At 38.1% G+C, this 20,780-nt stretch overlaps 1 long non-coding RNA gene across 1 annotated transcript in view; it reads left to right on the forward strand.

Annotated features, from left to right (window-relative positions):
• Positions 1–20,780, forward strand: part of LOC105868592 (uncharacterized) — a 443,787-nt gene that overhangs the window by 224,788 nt on the left and 198,219 nt on the right. The window contains exon 4 of the long non-coding RNA XR_012919252.1: positions 16,070–16,115. This is a non-coding gene — a long non-coding RNA (uncharacterized LOC105868592). The remainder of the gene's footprint in view (positions 1–16,069; positions 16,116–20,780) is intronic.

A 20,780-nucleotide genomic window follows, 5' to 3' on the forward strand; every position in this document is an offset into this window, starting at 1 on the left:
GAAGAGTCTTCTCTGTGGTGATGCTGGATTTGGGCCAGTATCGGTGTCAGCTCAAATTTCTTTAGAATGGACTGATAGCGACAGGGATGGTACCGGGACCCTAGGAGGGGGCTGCTGTGAAAGGAGGCTAGCCCTGCAGAGCACAGAACTGAATTGTTCTCACCTGTGCATTTGATGCTTTCCTTTCAAAACCCTCTTATTGAAAGCACTTTGCTAAAAATAAAGTTTCTAAGATACTGAGAAACTTTAAGGGAAAAGTACCTATAAGGACTTAACATTGTGCTTGTCACTGTATAATCACAGACGTTTTGACAAAGGTACCATTTAAGCAAGAAAGAGGAGAAAGAGAAACAAAGATATCTTTTTCCATGTTAAATTGGTTAAAAAGAAAAAAATCCCAGATTGACTTGTGCAAAGATTATTCCAAAAGAGAGTGTTTTTCTTGTGTGATTTGGCTGCCACTCCGCAGATGTGGGCTAGCTGTACTGTGATAGCTTTTTGGTCGAAAGTTGAACAACATTGGAGGTGTGAGCAGTTTTTAATAGGGAGAGTAGAGGTGACTTTGCTGCATGCCCTGAGCACCAGAGAGGACTGTTAGGAAGTGGCCAGTGTGTCTGTCCAGTTCCGAGCTTGGTGAATGTCCTCATGATGTTTGTACCCTGGCACCCCTCTAGGGTGACCAACCATCCTGGGACTGACCGGTTTCCTGGTATGTGGGACTTTCAGTGCCAAACCGAGAGTTCTGGGAAAGCTGAGATGGTTGGTCTCCCTAAACACTGAGATTTGTTGGGAAATGTCTCTTTTTACTCCATGTTAGGAAAATCCTTGTTTTAGCTCTGTCCATAGAAAAGAGAGCCATGAATTCAGACTCTGCTCTCTGGCTTGCTTACTATTATCCTGTCCTTCGAATTGGAATTAGTCGCAGATACTTGGCCCCCAAAAGCAGTGTTAGATATCCTACCACCTGGAAACCCAGATGTTCTTTTACCTGTTATCTTGAATATTGGACTGGTTTCTCCAGCTGCCTGGCTGATCCCTTCTGTTCTTTTTGCAGACCTTCTGGACCCACGTGGGGCCTTTTCCTACCAGGAAGAGTATTGTGATTTTATAGGGTTCAAGCCAATGTAACCCATCCTTTCCTTCCACCAGGTAGGAGTTAGAGCACCTGTAATTCAGGCTAGTTTGCCACTGTCAGTGTGGATTATGAGGAAGTCTCTGAACTCTCTCATTCTTCACTTCAACCTTTATAAATGAAGCTGTGGCATTTCCTATGTTTAAACTGCCTCAACCTATAATATTTGGGGGTTCCAAGATTGTCTCTAAGAATGGATAGTAAATAGGGTAAAAATTTTTCTGATAAACACTTTTAAAATCCATATTATAAAATCAAGTTGTCAAGTTTCTGTCTACTCATCTTTTCATACTTGCTTGCCATATCCCAACACTGGGAATAGTTGTCAAAATAAATAGAAATCTCACTGCTTGAAACATGCATTAATGATATTAGATGAGAAGGATTTTTCCAGACAGTTTTGAACTCTTGCTACAACGTGATTTATGCTGAAGTATTTGGAAAGTTGGGCTGAAGTTTGGCAAATGATCACAGACTGCCTAGAGTTATTTAGCTCTTCTTGATCATTTCATTTTTAAGAGTGTGTGCCTTGCTTTCCCAATTAATCTGTAAGATTATTGAGGTCAGTAAGAAAGGGTTAAGGTTCCAGAAGTTCTCCACAGTGCCTAGCACAAAGCTCAGGACACAATGGGCATAGCACCACCCTTCTCTAAGAACTGGTATTTGTGTTGGCTGGTGGACGGCCAGTGAGCAGAGTGGCCTTGGAAAGTGAATTATGTGTGGAAATAGCTCTAGGTTATGTGAAGAACATCCATTCATTCATTAGGTTGTAATTAACCCTACAGGTTCCCACTGTGGTGTTACATTGAATAAAAACAGAGACAAGATAAAAAGCTCTTTCATGTTGACACAAACTTGAATAGGCCAGCTATTAACCACTGATGTTGAGCTATATTTTGTCAAGATAATTCATGCCTCACTTTGAGATGAATCTAATACTGGGGATATTACCTGTACTGTTCCGCCTGCACACCCACCTCAGGGTAATGAGGTATCACACTAAGATAAGCCATGGGAGAAAACTCAGAGCCTTTGTTTTTCTTATTTTTAAATACAAAATGAAACAGATCTTGTGCCAGGTGGTTCTGATAAAAACTTCCAACCTTTCTTGTCCCATATTTCTCATCTTTTTAAAGATGGAAATAATTCTAATTATGGGTATGGAGACTTGAGATATTGGTGCATATTATGCCATGAAAATACAGGGGGTAATTACTATTTTCAGTGAATGTTATCAATTAATCATAAAATAATTGAAGCCATTTTATTTCTTTTAAGCAGGGTAATTACACCTTATATACCAATGGAGGCTACTGTGAGTACTTTTGACCTGCTATTCCAGGGGGAAATAGGTTTATTATTGATTGTCAAACTCTGATCTATTGGTAGTGACTGACCGTAGCACTCAGGATCAGGATTATGATACTACCTCTAGAATAGGAGTCAATAAACTTTCTTTGGTATAGAGTCATGTAGCAGATAGTTTAGGCTTTGTGGGCTATATGGTCTCTGTTGCAGCTACTCAACCTTGCTGTTGAAACATAAAGACAACAGGCAAGCCAAAGAGTATGCTGTGTCCCAATAAAACTTTATTAGTAGTGGCTGGATTTGGCCAGTAGGACACTTTGCCAGCCCCTGCCCGCGACTCAAGAAAGGTCATGGCTGATTCGCTTTCTCTGCTGTGGGCGTGAAAGCAGGAAATGGTGCCATCGACACCAACCATCTGCCTTTCCTCCCCACACAGCACTCAGTGAGAAAGAATTCTGCTCATGATTCTGGTTAATGGTCAGTGAGTATAATCTAGATATAGCAATAGAGGCTCTAATTAAGAATTGGCCCATTGTTTTCTATATAAAAGTAATACAGTCCATTGTCTTTTATCCACAATTCTGAACTCCAAAAAAGCTCTCAAAATCCAAAGTTGTTTTTTTTCTAATTTAGTGGCAAAACTTGAGCTGACCTTGGACTCATTTGGCAGCAAACTGACCTGAGTGGACATGATCTTTACTTATCTTTGTGATCTTTACTTATCCTGCTTAGTATGACAACTGATATGTTGTGCTGCTTGGTCACAGGGCACCGTGTCAGCCTCTGCTAGGAGTGTTACATACTGAAAAGTATACGTAGCAAATTACCTGTCTGAAATTCCACAAATTCTAAATTCTGAAACCATCTGACACAGAGAATTTCTGATGAGGGATTTTGGGCAAATGAACACAAATTCCTCTTTTTCTTTTGTCTGTGTTGATGGAGGAACACCTCCAAGAAATGCATGTCTGAACAATGACAGTGAATTAGTCTAATCAAGCACTCTTAATCACCTGTGTTAATGAAGAGTTAAGTTTCTGATTTTAAACCCAAGGAAAGCCAGGTACATCAACATTAATCTTTCCCATAATGACCTTTTCTCTACTCTTTTTGTGTAAATGAATTTTGGCAGATGGTGCTGCACCTGGCACATCCATCTATCAAAATGGTGCAAATCTTTTTGGTCAATAATTGGCTTTTGCAAACCTGGTTACTTCTGCAGGTGTGACCAGGCATGGCATAGTGCAGTGAATGTCAAGGCATGCATGAGTCATTGATTCTGTTTAGGTCGCAGAGCCCATTAGAACCAGAAGTTATAAGGACAAGACCCTCATTTTGCACTTCCTCTATCTAGCTGTGTCATGGGCTTGTTTCTTATTCATCTATAAAATGGGGCAATTGACTCACAGATGTACTAGCATGTCTCCCACTGTCTTTATACGCTTACCACCTTTTATTTACAGCTATTCCAGCATTTGCTATTTTTCTCTTTCCACTGGACCTTGAGAGTTGGAAAAGATGTTTAATTCACGTTGTAGCTTCAGTCTTTAGCACAGAAGTCATGGTTATTGATTGAACAGACTGAATGCTCATAGATTCAAGGATTCATAAAACCAAAAGGGACCTCAGAGACCATTTTCTCAAAACTTTCTATTTTATAGATGAGGAAACTGATATCTAGAGAGGTTTATTGGACCCTCTCATGTATTGGACGCTGTTACCAAACACTATGTTGACCTTATTTCATTAATCCTACAACAGCTTTATAAATTGGGTGCATCATCCATATTTTCAAAAACGAGGCAGTTGACTCTCAGAAAGGTTAAATAACCTAGTCAGAACCAGGATCTGTTTGTTTCTTCCATCATATTATAGGATCGTGCCTACCTCTAATGACTGACAGGTGCCCCTAGATCCTTCTGGAATGTTCAATTCATTTTGATTCCTATCCACTGGAGGATGGTAGGAGGAGCAAAATATGATTCCCCGCTCCCAGAAGCTGACATCCCAGAGGAGAAGCAGATGCATGCAACTTGAATTATTACCTTAGCTTCTTAACTATACCCCTCGCTTTGGCCTTCACCCCCTTTTAGGCTTTTCTTTGCACAGCACCAGAGTTATTTTGTTGATAGATAAGAAAGAAGACCAAGTCTCTTCTCTGCTTAAATCCTCCAGTGGCTTCCCATCTCACCTTGCGTACCAGCCAGGGCCCTCTTGGTGGCTTATAAAGCCCTGAGCAGTCCGGTATTCGTTGCTGCACTGACATGATATTTTTTTGCTCTCATCCACTTTCTTTAAAATTGCAGTGCCTCCCACTCTTCAGATGCCTGGCATGTAATAGGCACTCAAATACTTGTTGGAAATTGAATAAAAGAAATATATTATTTGGAGGAATGCAATTGATGCTATGAAGATGTTTAACTGAAGGGCTATAGGAACCCAGGAATCTTCTCTCCTTAACCACATGGCATTTGTAACTTAGGATTTGTATTTGGTGAGGATCACATTTCTCACCAATCACAAATAGGTTGGCGCAACCATGTAAAGACAGAAAGATGTTCTGCTAGAATTAATTGAAAAGTATATTTTTCAACATAGTCATAGGATTGGATGCAACTTGGTTATGCAGATACAAGGAACTGGAAAATTATGGAATATCTGATGAATGAAAAATGATGTAGTTAAATAAAGTACCCCCATAATACGCTAAAATAAAAAATTAAAAAAAAGAATAATAAAAAAGAATAGTATTGTAGAAGACTAATTACATGAAATTATATCATTTTATATTATTAAGCAAAAGTCTAAAAAGCAAGTTATAAAATAGTATAAAATGATTCATTTTTGTATATATGTTTCAAGTAAAGTTTAAAATTATTTTCATGAATTCTTAACCTGTTTCATGCCATGGGGTCTCATGAAGCCTATGTACTCCTTCTAAAATGAATGTTTTTAAATGCATAAAAAATAGGATAACAAAAGAAGCTAATTATATTTAAAGTGCTGCTATGGTTTGAATGTGTCCCCTCCAAAATTCAGGCGTTACCAATGTGATAGTATTAAGAGGTGGGGCTTCCATGAGGACTCCTCCCTTGTGAATGGAAGGAGGACTAAGGTCCTTTAGCCAGTAGTCAGCTCTCTTGCCCTTTTGCCCTCAGCCACGTGAGGTCACAGTGTTCTCCCCTCTGGAGGACGCAGCCCTCATGGTACCAAAGCTGCAGGTGCTTTGATCTTGGACTTCCCAGCCTCCAGAAATAAATAAATGTCTCCTGTGAGAAATAAATGTCTGTTATTTGTAAATTACCCCATCTTTGGTATTATATTATAGCAGCACAAATGAACTAAGGTAAATGCCCTTATTAAATGTTAAAAGACAAACTCTTGCTATAATTATATATATATGCTTTTTAATTGCCATACTAAATGATAATATACTTAAACACAGGTATAATAAAGTTAAATTTTATTTTTTAATGACATATCAGTGTGAAGGCTATAGTGGCTTAGCTTGAATTAGGATGTTAAACTATGGGGTGGTCTTTACCAAGGCAACATTCATTTATGTTGAGCATCCAATCAATTTTGATTTCTTTTTGATTGTTACAAGTGGTGAAAATCTAAATTTGCAAAGACCTACTTTTGTATGTAGAATAAATTGCTTCCATATCTTAATTGATAAGATGACAATAGGCTTCTATAAGAAACACCAGAATTCTTCATTTATTTTCTTTCTATGACTTTGATTTTTTTCTTACATGTTATTTAGATTTTTAAAAACTATAATATTATTTTTATATAGTGAAAAGCACAGTCTTAAAGTTAAGTTCAATGAGTTTTGACTAATGTATGATTCTGTTTCCTTCCCCTCAACCATTTTCTGATTTCTGTTACTATAGATTCCTTTTGCCCATTTTTGAACTTTATACAAATGGAGTCATATAGTATGTACCTTTTGGTATCTGGCTTTCTTTAGATGATTATTTTTAAGCTCCATTCATGTTATGTGTATATCAATTATTCATTCTTTATTGACAAGTATATTTTATTATAAACAAATTACCTATTCTCCTCTTGATGGACTTTTGTGTTATTTCCAGTAAGTGGTTATTATTAATAAAGCTGCTATTATCATTCTTGTGTGAATATTTTTAGGGAAATATGTTTTAATTTTACTTGGGTAAATACCTAGGAGTGGAATTTCTGGGCCACAGGGTAGATTTATATTTAACTTTATTACAAATTGCCAAATAGTTTGGTATTTTGTGTTTTTTTTTCTTTCACTTTTTAATTGATCAGACTTGCTAGAGGTTAATCAATTTTACTATTCTTTTTAAGAAAAAATCTTTTGGCTTTGCTAATTTTCCCTATCATTTATCTATTTTTCATTTTATTTATTTCTGTTCTTTATGATTTTTTCCCTCTATTTACTTTGGGTTCAAAGGGCTCATGGCTTTCTACTTTCTTGAGGTGAAAATCTAGATCATTAATTTTGAATTTTTTTTAAAAAATAAATATTTAAAGCTATAAGTTTTTCTCTATGCACTGCTTTAGCTGTATCCCACACATTATGTTAGATTTACATTATTGTTTGATTTGAAATGTCTTCTAATTTCCCTTGAGATTTCCTCCTTGATTCAAGGGTAGTTTAGAAGTATGAAGTACTATTTCTAAGTATTTGGGGAAATTTCTAGTTTTCTTTATTGATTTCAGATTAAGTATATTGTGGTCACAGGACATACTTTATGTGATTTCAGTCTTTTGAAATTTATTGATATTTGTTTTTCTCATCTGCTTCTTGTTCTCCTTTTGCTCTTATATGCATTTTTAGAGTTAATCTAGTTTTTTTCATATATGATTTTATCTCTCCTATTAGCATTTTAGCTATGTCACTGTATTAGTTTCTTATTGCTGTAATAACAAATTACCATAAACTTAGTGGCTTAAAACAACACAAATTTATTATGGTTATAGCTATGGAGGTCAGAAGTCTGAAATGAGCCTAAACAAAGGTGTCAGTAGCACGGCTGCATTTCTTCCCATAGATGTTAAGGAAAAATCTCTTTCCTAGCCTCTTGAGGCTGCCCTATTCTCTGGCTCATGCCTCCTTTCATCTTCAAACCAGTAATTATATTACACTGATCCCCCCTTATCCTTGGAGGATATCTTCCAAGACCCCCAATGGATGCCTAAAACTATAAATAGTATTGAACTCTATATATAGCACTTTTTTTTCTCTATACATACACACCTATGATAAATCTTAATTTACAAATTAGCCACAGTAAGAGATTAATAACAGTAATTAATAATAAAAAAGAATAATTATAACAATATGCCAACCTTACTACTCTTGCGCTTTGGGGCCATTGCTAAGTAAAACAAGGATTACTTGAACACAAGCACTGCGCTATTGTAACAGTTAATCTAATAACCCAGTCAACTACTAAGTGACTACTGGGTAGGTAGTGTATGCAGTATGGATACACTGGGCAAAGGAATGATTTATGTACCAGGGGCAAGACAGAGTGGGATGGTGTGAGAGTTCATCACACTACTTAGAACAGTGCACAAGTTAAAACTTACAAAGTTTTTATTTCTGGAATTTTCCATTTACTTTCAAACTGGAATTTTCCATTACTTTCAAACCTCATTTGACCATAGGTATCTAAAACCACAGAAAATGAAACCATGAATGAGAGAGGGGACCACTGTAATTTGTCTTTTTGGGGGGAGGTTGTATTTTCTTTATCTTTGGTTTTCAGCAGTTTGAATCTGACATACCTATGTGTGGATGTTTTGTGTATATTCTTGGGTTTTGTTAAAATTTTTTTTTGTTCTTTGCATTTGAAATTTGTAACATATTTGGAAAGAAATTTTGCCATTATTTCTTTAAATTTTCCTGTTACAAGTTCTTTCTCTTCATTTTCTTTGACTCCAATTACATGTGTTAGACTACGTGATATTGTCCCACAGGTCACTAAAGCTCTGTTCATTTCATACAGCCTGTTTTCTCTGTGTGCCTCAGTTCCCTTCCTATCTTTTTGTTTTTCTTCAAATTCACTAATATTCTCTTCTGAAGTGTTCAATATGCTTTTAAGTCCATAAAATGAATATTTTACTTCAGATATGTTATTTTTCAATTCCAGAAACTTCATTTTCATCTGGTTTTTAAAAATATTTTTTGTCAGTTTCGATTTCTTATCTGTTCATTCATTTGTCTGTATTTTCCTTTATGTCTTTGAACATATTTATAAAAATATTTTTAAGTTTTTGTCTTTTAATTCTAATAGCAGTGTCATCTCTAGGACTATTTACGTTGATTTTTCACTCTTGGCTATGAGTCACATTTTTGTTGCTTTTTCATATGTCTAGTGTTTTAAAGTTGTCTGCTGGATATCATAGATGCTAAGCTGTTGATAGTTTGGATTATATTATTTACTTCTAAAAAATATTTACTTTTTTTCTGTGAGAAATTAAGGGGCTCAGTTAAATCTGGAGTAGCACTACTCTTAAAAGTGTGAACTTTGTGAGGTACCATGGGATTTCTACTTTGCCTAGCCAATACTCCATCTTCTATCATGAGATGGAGGTGAAACCTCCAGAATCATAGTCAGTACCCCAAGTGGCTCTTTTATGCCAGGATTCTTGGAATCTTCCCCTGACCATGTACAGCTTAGTTTTTAGCCAAGACTCATTGTGACCCCATGCAGATTTCTGGGGATTCTTCATTGCTCAACTTCTCCTGACTTGTAAATTCCAGTTGTCTCAGTGCCCCCACACACTGATTTTGTTTCTTTTTCCCAGGGAGACCACTGACCTCTGCTTCATTTCTAAATGCTGCACTTTGTAAAGTACTTCCAGGCAGAAAACTGGGGTGAATGTGGAGGTCACCTCATGTGTTTCCCTTATCTCCTGGATCACAGCCTTGTGACAGATGTTGCCTATGCCTGGAAATAATTGCTCTGTACAGTTTGTGAAGTTTAATGGTTTTGTTAAAACCATTAAGAGCAAGTCTGATCCTTATTACTCTATCATGGCTCACATTGGGAGTCTCTCATCAAAGCTTTTTAAATTCAGTTTCAGTGATGTTATGACGCAACTTCACTCCTTCATGGCTCAATGTGATGATTGATTTTATATGTCAAATTGACTGGAACACAGGATGCCCAGATTAAACATTATTTCTGAGTGTGTTTGTAAGCCTCTTTCTAGATGCAATTAGCATTTGATTCTGCAAACTATAAAGCAGGTGGCCCTCCCCAGTGTGGTGGGCCTCATGTACTCCATTGAGGGCCTAAATAGAACAAAAAGGCAGAGGAAGGGGAGATCCACTCTCTCTGCCCAACCACTTGAGCTGAGACATCTGTTTTCTTCTGTCCTCACTTGGGACTTACACCATCATCCCTTTGACTCTTAAATTACACCACTGGCTTTCCTTGGTCTCCAGCTTGCAGACAACAGATTGTAGGACTCCTCAGACTCCATAACTGCATGAGCCAATTCCTTATAACAGATTTCACCTGTGTATTATATATACTTATATATAAATATAACTATGTAACTGTAACCCCAGCTATATACATATCTCCTCTATTAGTTCTGTTTCTCTGGAGAACCCTGACTAATACCACACCAGGTATAGTTTGCCTAATAGTAGGCCAAGTATGTCATATATCTGTTATAATAATGACAGATAGTATTATCATGTGCTATTTACTGATAGGTCTAATGATATAATTTCAAAGTATTGGTGAGTATAAATGATGTGCTAAGATATCTCCAGCAACCATTATGCAGCATGAAAATATATGATTTTTATTGATGATAAGGTCACAGGCATTGCTACTACTATTATGGTTTATAGTTTCTGTGTGACCTGGCTGCAAGTTCACTGATCTTCAGTGCTCAATTTGCTATTAAGCCCATCTAGTGATATTTTTATTTCAGATATCATATTTTTTAGTTTTAGAAATTCCATTTGGTTCTTTTTTTAAGTCTCCATTTCTGTTAAGGTTCCCTGTCTGCTAATACTAGTGTGGTTTGTTGTCTATATTGATAATGAAAGGAAATGCAAAATTTCAGTGAGAATGTAAAGATGTATTTTTTTCTTATTCATATTCATGGGCCACCTGGTACAAAATGTTAATAGTGGTTCTCTTTGGGTGATGATTATGGGAGTTTCTTATTTTCTTCTTCATTCTTTTCTGTTTTTTTCTAGTATTTCTTCAGTGAGCATGTATTACTTTGTAATTGCAAAGAGTAAATATACCTTAAAATATATCAACACTTAAATAGTATGTAAAGAAATATAACATTCTTTTAATACTATTATGTAAAGTTTAAAAAAATGTGTTGCATCATGTTATATTCATTATATTCCAGTTAAGGTGAAATGATTAAACAGGCATGTTAAAATGATGTTAATTTTTCTTAATGATAGAAAACATAGAAAAAAACAATATGATTAAGTATCGTATCAATATTTATTATAACGATTTTCTCAATTTTAATGTTTGGTATTCTACAAATAAATATATTTCATATACTAACTATCATTGCTTTTTCAAAATGAAAATTTGTATGAGCAATGTAGCTATGAGTACTTCATGATGTATCTGCACCTTATTTGTCTAATGCACTTTATTTTTTAGTGTTGGAATTCACAATAATTATGTTTTTTCATTGAGAGGAGATAGTTCTTTGATTATTCATTACAATTAACCACAAGTATCTAAGCATATTATTAAAAGGTAGGGGTTACTTTGTGGGAGTAGGTTAAGCCCTTGGGAAGTGAGTATTTTTTCCTTCAGGACATTTATTAAATCACCATTATGTGAACTAAGGTCAGAAGCCAGTAATGATTAACTTCCAGGTTACAAATTGTCATTTTGAGCAATTATTATTTAAAATAAAATAATCCCACTTTATTGTAGCTGTGTTTGTAATTTTGCTTGTCCTGGGCTAGGTGTAGTTAGAATAGTCACAGAAGAAGGCAGAATTCATAGATAGACAGCGAGCTCTATTTAAAAGCTGACCTATTTAAAAATTCAAAAACCACATGACAAGTGAATGTGAAATGAGCCCTTCAACAGGATTCCAATAAAAGCACACAGTCTTTTCTATAAAGTCGAACCCTGTTACAACGTGGATTCCTGGGCAGCTTGCAGTATGTCACAGGCCAGCTCATGTTCCCTGAACACTGCCCTACATACAGGAAAAGGTGGCTCGACTCTGTCTCACCTCTCTTGTGCTGACTGTCCTATCTCTGGTTAGTAGCACTAACCTGTTCAATAGTACATCACTAAGTGACACAGCCACAGCCTGGGCCCATCAGTGAGTTTCTCTTACATGTCTGTAGCACAAATTCACTTCTCAGTGTGCAGAAGAAGGATGCCATCTTCGGTCTGGGCTCAGCGATCTGTAGTACACTGAGTATTAATTGCTCACTGTTCTGGGAACTTCAAGTACCAATTTGACTGTGCCGTACAGTGTGATCATTCACTATAAAGGTGTTTGAAATATTTCCTTGCAGTGGCAACTGCTAAAATGAACAGATACTCGTTTTTATCATAAAATGAAATATATCCTAGATCCTCAGGCTTGAAAAGGGGGCATGTGGAGTCACCTGCATAAATAACAAGGGAAAGAGGGCTTTTCACTTACTGAAGCTCAGGTGAAACACCCAGCAACTGTTGGTGCGACTGTAGGCACCCCAGACATGTGGTGCCTTCTGGGATAGAGTTGCATCAAGTCCTTCAGAAACGCCACTTTGCTGTCGCCACTCACCACGCATCTCAGCTGATATGCTCTCAGCCGGCTACCGTGCCTTCTCCACTGAGAGGCCCAGGACAGTTGGGAAGCCTGCAAGATTCTTGGGACTTCGAGTCACTTTCCCATCGTAACAAACCACAAAGGGAAGCTGCTTCCATGGTGTATTCCTCTTTACTGCTCTCCTGTCACAAGAACTTTCCAGAACTTCTGTCAGTGCACAAATTCCTAGAATCATTTCTGGAAACCCTGTCTGCATTTCTTTTCTTGCTGTTGGTCTCATGACTCAGGCTACCTCCTTATTCTAGGTTGACCACAAAGGAGGAGATACCATCTCCTACCCTTAATTATTCAGACTACCCATTTTTGAGAATTTAAAAATGGTTTTGCTGATAACTACAGAGAGATAGCTATAATATAAGGTGACAAACAGAGAACTTGTAAGAAGTCTAAAAAAAGCAGAATCACAGGTGTCCCCTTTTCCCTGGTCTACACAGAAGCAAAAATAGAGTGAGGCAGGATATTTCTTAGATCTTGTCTACTTCTTTATGACATTTTTCTTCCCCTCTGAGTCATTTCTAGACTCAGTACAGTACCCCTTCCATGTTTTTTCTTCAGGTCTAGTCAATCCTGAATTTGCCTTCTTGCAGAGAGCACAGTTTACCAAATCTCCTGATTATAGGAACCAGCTTAAGCACTTGGTAAAAATATGGATCTGTTACAGCAAACTGGACCGGGAAACAAACGAAAAGCCACACGAAAGTACTGCAAAACAGGCTTTTATTAAGCTGGCGGGCTCAAAGGGGTCTCGACTCCAAATTCGGCGCAACCTGGGGTCTAAGCATGGTAGGTTTTATAGGTTATGGAAGCAAATGGTTACAAAGCCTGCACAAGACCATGGTCTAGTCACGTGTTACTCTATAGTTGCTTAGTCATGCTATTTTGCAGTCATGCACAAGATTGAAATCCAGTCAAAGGTCACTCTTTAGTTGCTTAGTCATGCTAATTTGCAGTTATGCTACTGTTAGGAAGGGAGTGGAAAAACTCTCCCTTACAGATCAAATGGCCCCGTCCAAGATGTAAAAAGCCCAAGTCTCCAGAGGAGAGACCCTGATTTTCTGTTTTAGATAATTGCTCAGATAATTTATATTTTCAGACCAACTTGGGACCCACTGTCTAGACCTGCCTATAGGATCAAGTAAAAGTTCCTCTCCAATTTCCTATTTACTGGTGGGCCCGTTAGTAAGTGAGATAATGGCGACGGTGCACACGAATGCAAATGAGGCTTATTTCCAGCCCAGGGGAAATGCTAGACTTATTATTTCTGCTCACATACTCGCTCACAGCCTGCAAACTTCTTCAGAAGTTCTAGAGGCTTCTTTACATTTGTGTCCTGAGGCTCTTGGTCAGCAAAAGGGCACGAGGGTGTGTGCTGCATAAAAGGGTATGTTGCGGACGGTTTCACTCTTGTGTGTGAAAATTCACAGGAACCTCTGTGGGATACAACCAACTGCAACCAGGGGCACAGGACAGATTGGATTTTCAGTCTCCACTTCCATTGTTCAATCTTGATTGATTTCTATTGATACTTTGCAAAAAAAAAAAAAACCAGGTATTTCTTTAAAAAACTAATTAGGAATTTAAAAAAAAGATTTACATTTGCCTTTCTCAATATTAGTGGGTTAAAATTTCTCCACCTTGGAGAAGCCAATGTAGCTGTTTGCAAGTGATAACAGAGCGCGTACTGAATTTGACTGACGTGTTCATTCTGGTGACTAGTTCTCTGGGGCCACACAGGCTTGATTAGATTTCCAGAGCCTCAGCCTTCCTTTACCTTTTTCAGGAGCTGGGAAGAGTCCCTGCCTTTCAGGAGGGCCAGTCAGGAGGCCTGGGGATAGACCAGCCCAGGCTGGGCTGTAGGACTGGCCCTGCTTTGAAGCTACCAACTCACACTAAAAAAGCAAAAAGCACCAAACTGCAAACGAAAACCATCTGCCTGCTATCCAGCACGAGTAGCAAAGTGTTCTTTTAATTGTAGCTGTTGCTGTAATTTAAACAGAAAGTATTTTACATCCATTTTTCTCAAACTGCTCTGATCACAGTAGTTTTCATTTTGCCTTAATGTAGCAAATACATCCGACTACTTAATTTTGCTCCTTTTTATAATATAGCACTTTACATTTAAGCATCCCAGGCTGCTCTTGTGTATTTCCAAAGTAGATGTCGACTGACTAAACCTCTCCAAGTTATGCCATGACTTTAAAAAATTAAACTGTACTTCCAAATGACTTACTTCATTCAACTCCAAATGAAATAATGGCTTTAGATGTCTCCTGTATTTTAAATTTAGATGGAAATTAAATTCAGCACAAACCACATCGGGTGTATAATAGTCAAATATCATTTTAAGAGATTATTATTTGAATGGATCATTTTCTCAGGGGCTACTCTTTGTGGCTAAGTGAGCAACAGCGGGTTCTGCCTATCCTTATTAATGCATGGATAGCTTTTCTTGTTTTCAATCCCACAAATAAAAATCTTTTTCCAAAGAGAGAGAGAGATAGGAAGAAAAGTTCCCACTGGAATATTGTACTTTTCTCATAGGATGAATAAATTTCTTCAAACATTTGTCTTAAAATATTAGCGTATGCATCATCCATATAGTGGCTCTTGATTGAATGATTTGAAGTGCATTTGGAGGTTATATTTTTCTGCACACTTTTTGTTTCAGGTTAAGCAGTGTTATTGGTGGGTCCTTAAATGATCACAGACCTGTCCTCACTGAGGGGTGGCTAAAATACCACTTAAGAAACCACGGTGGAGAGGAGACTGACCTTTATCATGTAATTCTCTCCAACCTGCTGCAGTCCTCTTCATAATGGTCTCTCGCACGCTGTCCCTGCAAAGTCTGGGCCCAGTTATTAAACAAGTTTTGGGGACCAACTGTTGAAAACCAGAGGACTTCTCATATAAATGCCACACCGTCATTTCGTTTTGTACTTTTGGTTCCAACCTTAAGATCTCTATTGTGACTGTTTCCATTTTAATTAAAATGTATTTAACGCATATAGAGTATAATTAAGAGAAGTTAGCATTGTTAGACACAGATGTCAGCTAATACCAAAGAAAGAAACTTACACTGGAAGGCTGAAGGCCTGGATTTTAGTTATTTTTCTGTGCTCATTGTGACTTTGGGAAAGCTACTTAACATTTTCAGGGCTATGCCATTCTTATTTGAAAAATGAAGATATTACTGCTCACTTTACCCATTATGAACCTTTTTTCCCCTGTAAATTGAGCTAGACTACCTTCCCAGAATTTTTTCTTCCCTCTGTGTTCTACTCATACATGATTATTTTAAAGATATGCAATGACAAGTATAAAAGCGTCTTTAAAATGTCTATAGGATGCAAAGCATTGCTTTGAATATAAATATTTGACACAGATTATTGCCAATTTTTTTTCAAGGTAGGATATAACTTGAAGGGTGGAGGAATAGCTATTTTTGTAAGTCTTGAAAATTAAGCCTTATCGTTTTTGAAGAGGGAAAAATACCCATTAAAATCCACCAGAACCTGGTTATTTAAAAAAAATCCTTGACATTTGATTCTTTAAATGGACCTCTGATTAGGCCAATACAGAGTTTGTGGCAAGGCTTTAGTCTGTAGTTTGGCTTAATTTTTTCTGGCTTACATAAAAACAAAAAAAATTACTAAGTAGGTAATAAATTTCCTTAACTGCATGCAGATTTCACCTACATTTAGGGTTTGAGATGCCTATTGTTAAAAAGTAGGACATAAATAAAGGAGATAAATAAAATACCATTCCACTAAGGTTTGTTTTCCCTTTTATCCTCCCCAGCTCTTTCCAAGGGTGTTGAAATCTGCTGAGATTTATTTTGATGAAGGTAAGTTGCTTCTAGTTATCAGGCAGTAAAGATGTTGTGTTATTGTTTACTATTTCAGCAGCTCTGAAAGGTACAACTGAACACTAGTTGCTAGTGATGTCCAAAGCTTTGATTTACCTTTTCAGAAGGTGAAAGATTTATTACTGACACCTCAGGTGGTTTTGAAAGATAGCAGGTCATGGAGCCATCACTGTGAGAGACTTTTGAGGTTTGATCTTGGGAGCAATGGGTTAGTATGTAGAGGAGAATTTTCAGAGATGTAGACCATGGACACTCTGGGGCACATACAGAGAAGTGGTCACCAGGTATTGAGGGCATGGCCAATGAGAGGATGTGTGGATAAAGGTCACAACCTTGAGTTGCTGTCCTCAAAATGCTTGTGTGTTAAATATGGCACATGCATTGCAGAGGTAGTAAGTGGCTTCATTACACCCATATAACTGAAAACCCTGGACTGGCAACTCAGGACCTACCTGGGTCTGATGCTGGCCACTTCTGTGATCTTGAGCAAGTCCTCTGCACTTTCTGAAACTTAAACAATAGATCAGTGACTAACTGAAATCAAAATCCCCAAATGGATTCATTTTATTTAAATATGCATTTATTGACTATCTAGACAAGAGAGATCTAAACAGGAATAAAGCTCCATTCTTGTGGTGGTGGTGATCTGAAAGTGAACATTTATAAAGCTGTGTAGTAAGCCACATAATGAGAAATGGATATTAGCATGAGGGTCACACAGATTAGGAAGCCATTTCATTTAGGAGTAGAAGGACCCACCAGAGGAAGTTGAAGGAGATTGCTTTTGAACTCAGTCTTGCATATGGGTCCAGGGAAAAAAGGCCAATAGGGAGCAAGGGTGTTCTATGCAAAGGGTCAGATAGTAAATATTTCTGGCTTTGGAAGCCACATGTTTTCTGTTGCAACTGCTCTATTCTGACATTGTAGCATGCAAACAGCAATAGTAAACAAATGGGCATGGCCATGTTCTAATAAAACCCTATTTACGAAAACAGGTAGAGAGCCAGGTTTGGCCTGTGGATTTTAGTTTGCTGACTCCTGCTGTAGAAAGACAATATGCAAAGATGAACTTCATCAACTGCTAAGATTATCTTGGTACTTTTTTTTTCCTCTTTAGAATTTTAATAAACATGACTTCACAGATTTATATATATGTCCAAACCTGGGGGTGTGCATCAGAATAAACTGTTCATATTCCTACAGTCTTACAATCTCCAGGCATACTGGCCCAGCTTCCAACTCCCACACTTACAACTCATAGCCTGAAGGTTTTCTCTGGCTACCAGAGCTGCGAGGCCATGCATGGGGAGGAGGACAGGTGTGCTGGGAATTAATATGACTCTCGCCTCCTTGATGCTCCCAACCAATGCCCAACAGGAGTTGGCAGATAAGTGTTACAGCTCTTTCACCCCTTGGGAGAGATCACTCTCAGCATGAGTTCTATGGACTGTCTCTGAGTTCCCAGTGGGGTTAAGTTCAATTGACTACAGTTGTAACATGCTTCACAATACACTCCTTATTGGCTTCTTTCCTTCTCTGTCTCATCTACCCTTCTCACCTACAAGTACATGGACACCTCACAATCATCTGCTTGTACTCAGATCTTTGTATTACTATTCACTTCTGGAGGAATGCAAACCAAGACAGTATAATGTTTTGGGTCTGGAGGACATAAACTCTAGACGTGAATTCCTAAAAACTGATTAAGAGATGGTGTGGAAAATCTTTCTCCGGTAGGACAGGCTTCCCTCTGTGGAACTGATTATGGATGATTTTATTTGATTGCAAAGACCCAATAATGGAAAACATTTTTCTTAATTATTGACAGATTTGCCTACTTTATGGTCAGGTTCTACAGCAGATGCCATTGGTCCCCTCGCAACTCTCCCTGTAGCTGCAGACAGTGCCCACCTGCCCGTACCTGAGGCTCTGCAGCCATCTCTTTTCCTCTCACTTTTGGAGGTGCTGGGTTGGGCACATGCGCAACCTGGACATGCTGAGCGATTGGGGTTGGAGAAAGTTTGGAGAAACGGGTTCCCTGGGATGGTACTGGAGGCAGAGATGGGATCATAGGAGATAAGACTGGAGAGGTTGGAAAGGAGGTTGTGGTCTGGCCATGAGGGGCTTGAATGACTGGCTAAAGAATTTGGATTTCATTTTGTATACAGAGTTAAGCCACACACAGTTTTTAAGGAAGAAGTGGCAAGAGTGTTCAGTAACATTCAGTAAGTACTTACTGATAGCCTACACGTACCAGGTATTGTGACAGGTGCAGCAGTGTGTACAGGAAGGGGCTAAAAAGTCACCTCCTTTAAGAAACCTTTTCTGATCCTCAGGTAGAAAGACCCGTCTCCTCTGTACCCCTATGTGGTGCTCCCAACACTTCAGCGCTTTATTAACTGACCACCTGTCTCCACTCCTACTGCCTGTTTTATTCACTCTGCCTCAAACTTTGTGCTTCAGTTAGCCATAATTAATAGTCTTTGTCCATTTTTTTTCCCCTGCAAGTGATATTAGGTCAATAAGAACGCTGAGCTCAGCCTCCATGGGGCAGAAGTCATAATCCCACGTTTCCCAAGATGTGTGGTCTTCTTAACCAAAGGGCATTGAACGTCTTTACCCTGATGTCTGAGAGCCTCAGGGCTATTTGAGCTCTAGTGGGTGGGGCTATTACTTTCTCCCTCTACCAGATAAATGCTTGAGTCACTGTTCTACCCCTGGTCTAGTGATTCCAAATCTTTTCTGAGAAAGAAGAGCTCCATTAAATGTTTCATTGTGAAAATTCTGAAACACAAAAGTATTAACAGTGAGAACAGTCATAATGAGTATTCACATACTCTTCACTCATTTATCTAGAGTTCCCCATTCTTGTTCCTCTATTCACTTTTGCCCTTTGTGCTTTACTATTTAAAAGTAGATTCCAGCCATCATCTCTCTCTTTTTTTAATGGCAGAAAATTAGGTTAAAAGTATACAGTTCTGGTTGGGACACTGAATTTGAACATGTGTCTATTCTTAGAGCACTGGGTCTAGTCTTTGAAGATTTGGCCTGAAGGTTAAAGCGTCATGAAAAAATAAAACTACAGGCGTAAACCTGCAGTCTTTTTACCCCTTACAGGGTTGGCCTTATTACCTCAAGCAATAAGTCTAACCCTTTTCCCTCGGTGTATTGAAGCTAAAGAGTAAGTAGTTGGTTCCCACTGTTCTTCCCACAAATTTTCAGCAGGGTAAGGCCAATTCACTGCTTGTTTTAGGCTTAAAACTCCCCCTGAAGTGCAAGGATGAAGGCTGGTGTGTAATTGAAGTTGCCGGATATTGTGTGCATAAGGTGGGAGAGTGAGTTGAATTTCATGGGCTTTTCTGCAGCTTTCTGTCTTAACTAAAAATGTTGGCATTTTTCTGGGAAGCTGGCTGTGTGCTTATTGAGAAAGAGAGACTTCTCTTTGGTGTAGTGTGACATTTCTACAAAAATCAATGATTTAGAAACAGGTATCTGAAATGAAATGTGCAGCTTCACTTTCCATTTGTTGGAAAGCCCGCTGGGCTGGTTTTGAAATCTTCATACATGTGTGGTAGACCTTCAGGGGGTAAAAATGATATTGATGCTGCACTTTGGAACATGTAACAAATATCTTATGGAATGTGGCAAAAAAGAAAACAACCACCTAAGTCCTATATTTCCAAATTGGTTCTGTGGTATTTAATTAATTTGTTGTTTACTTTTAGTATTAGTGTTTATTTTTTTCCTTTTATTTTGGAAGCTTTTTATCTTTATTAGACTCGATTACCTAGTCCAATGGAAGGGATGGTAATGGATGTGGCTTCGCACTATATTATCCATATGTCAAGTTGAAACTTGTTCTCTGATTATTCGAGGTAGTGAAGCTTATAGGAGCATGATGATGTTTTAATTTGAATTTTGAAAATTAAAGAAGCCAGGTACTAAATATTGACACAATGAAGAGGGAGAGGCTCAATTCACTTTGAAATCTGGCCCCTCCCTGACTAAGATGCTCAGGACTTTCTACATCTTCTTTAAATTCCTTAAAATATAAAAGGATTAACTTCTACAGTTACTGATAAAGGGGGAGAGAAAAATAGAAAAGAGTATAAAAAGACTCTAATAAAAACTGGGCACAGGGCTAGCACTTAATTCCATCTCACAATAACGAGAAGGAAGCATAATGGAGATGGAGGAGTGGGGCCGTTTGCATAATCACTTCCTAGCAGCAGCTGTAATGAACAAATATGGGCAGACGAGTCAGTTCTCTGCGATACCACCTCACATCGGAGCTTAGAGAAAAGAGAAACAGGAAAGCGGCAATTAAATATCTGACATCCCTTGAACATGGGTTATGTCCTACGTAGTTTCAGACCAGATCACTTGATCTTTGCTACCATGGCTTAAAACTGATTTGGCAAAAGAGATGCCATCTGGTGAGACAAACATCACCATCACCCAGGGACAGGCAGGGGTGAGTGGTGCTCTTTTTCTCTGGGAACAACTGGGCAAGGGCTGATGCCTGTGAATTTTCTGGCTGGGTTTGAACATCATTAACATCAAAGTCATCCTTACTGTCCTTACCGCCATCGCTGCTATCGTCTGTGGAGTGCTTCCTTACTCTATGTCATATTTCCTGCAACC

The sequence above is a fragment of the Microcebus murinus genome, chromosome 5 (genome assembly GCF_040939455.1).
Source record: "Microcebus murinus isolate Inina chromosome 5, M.murinus_Inina_mat1.0, whole genome shotgun sequence".
NCBI lineage: Eukaryota > Metazoa > Chordata > Mammalia > Primates > Cheirogaleidae > Microcebus > Microcebus murinus.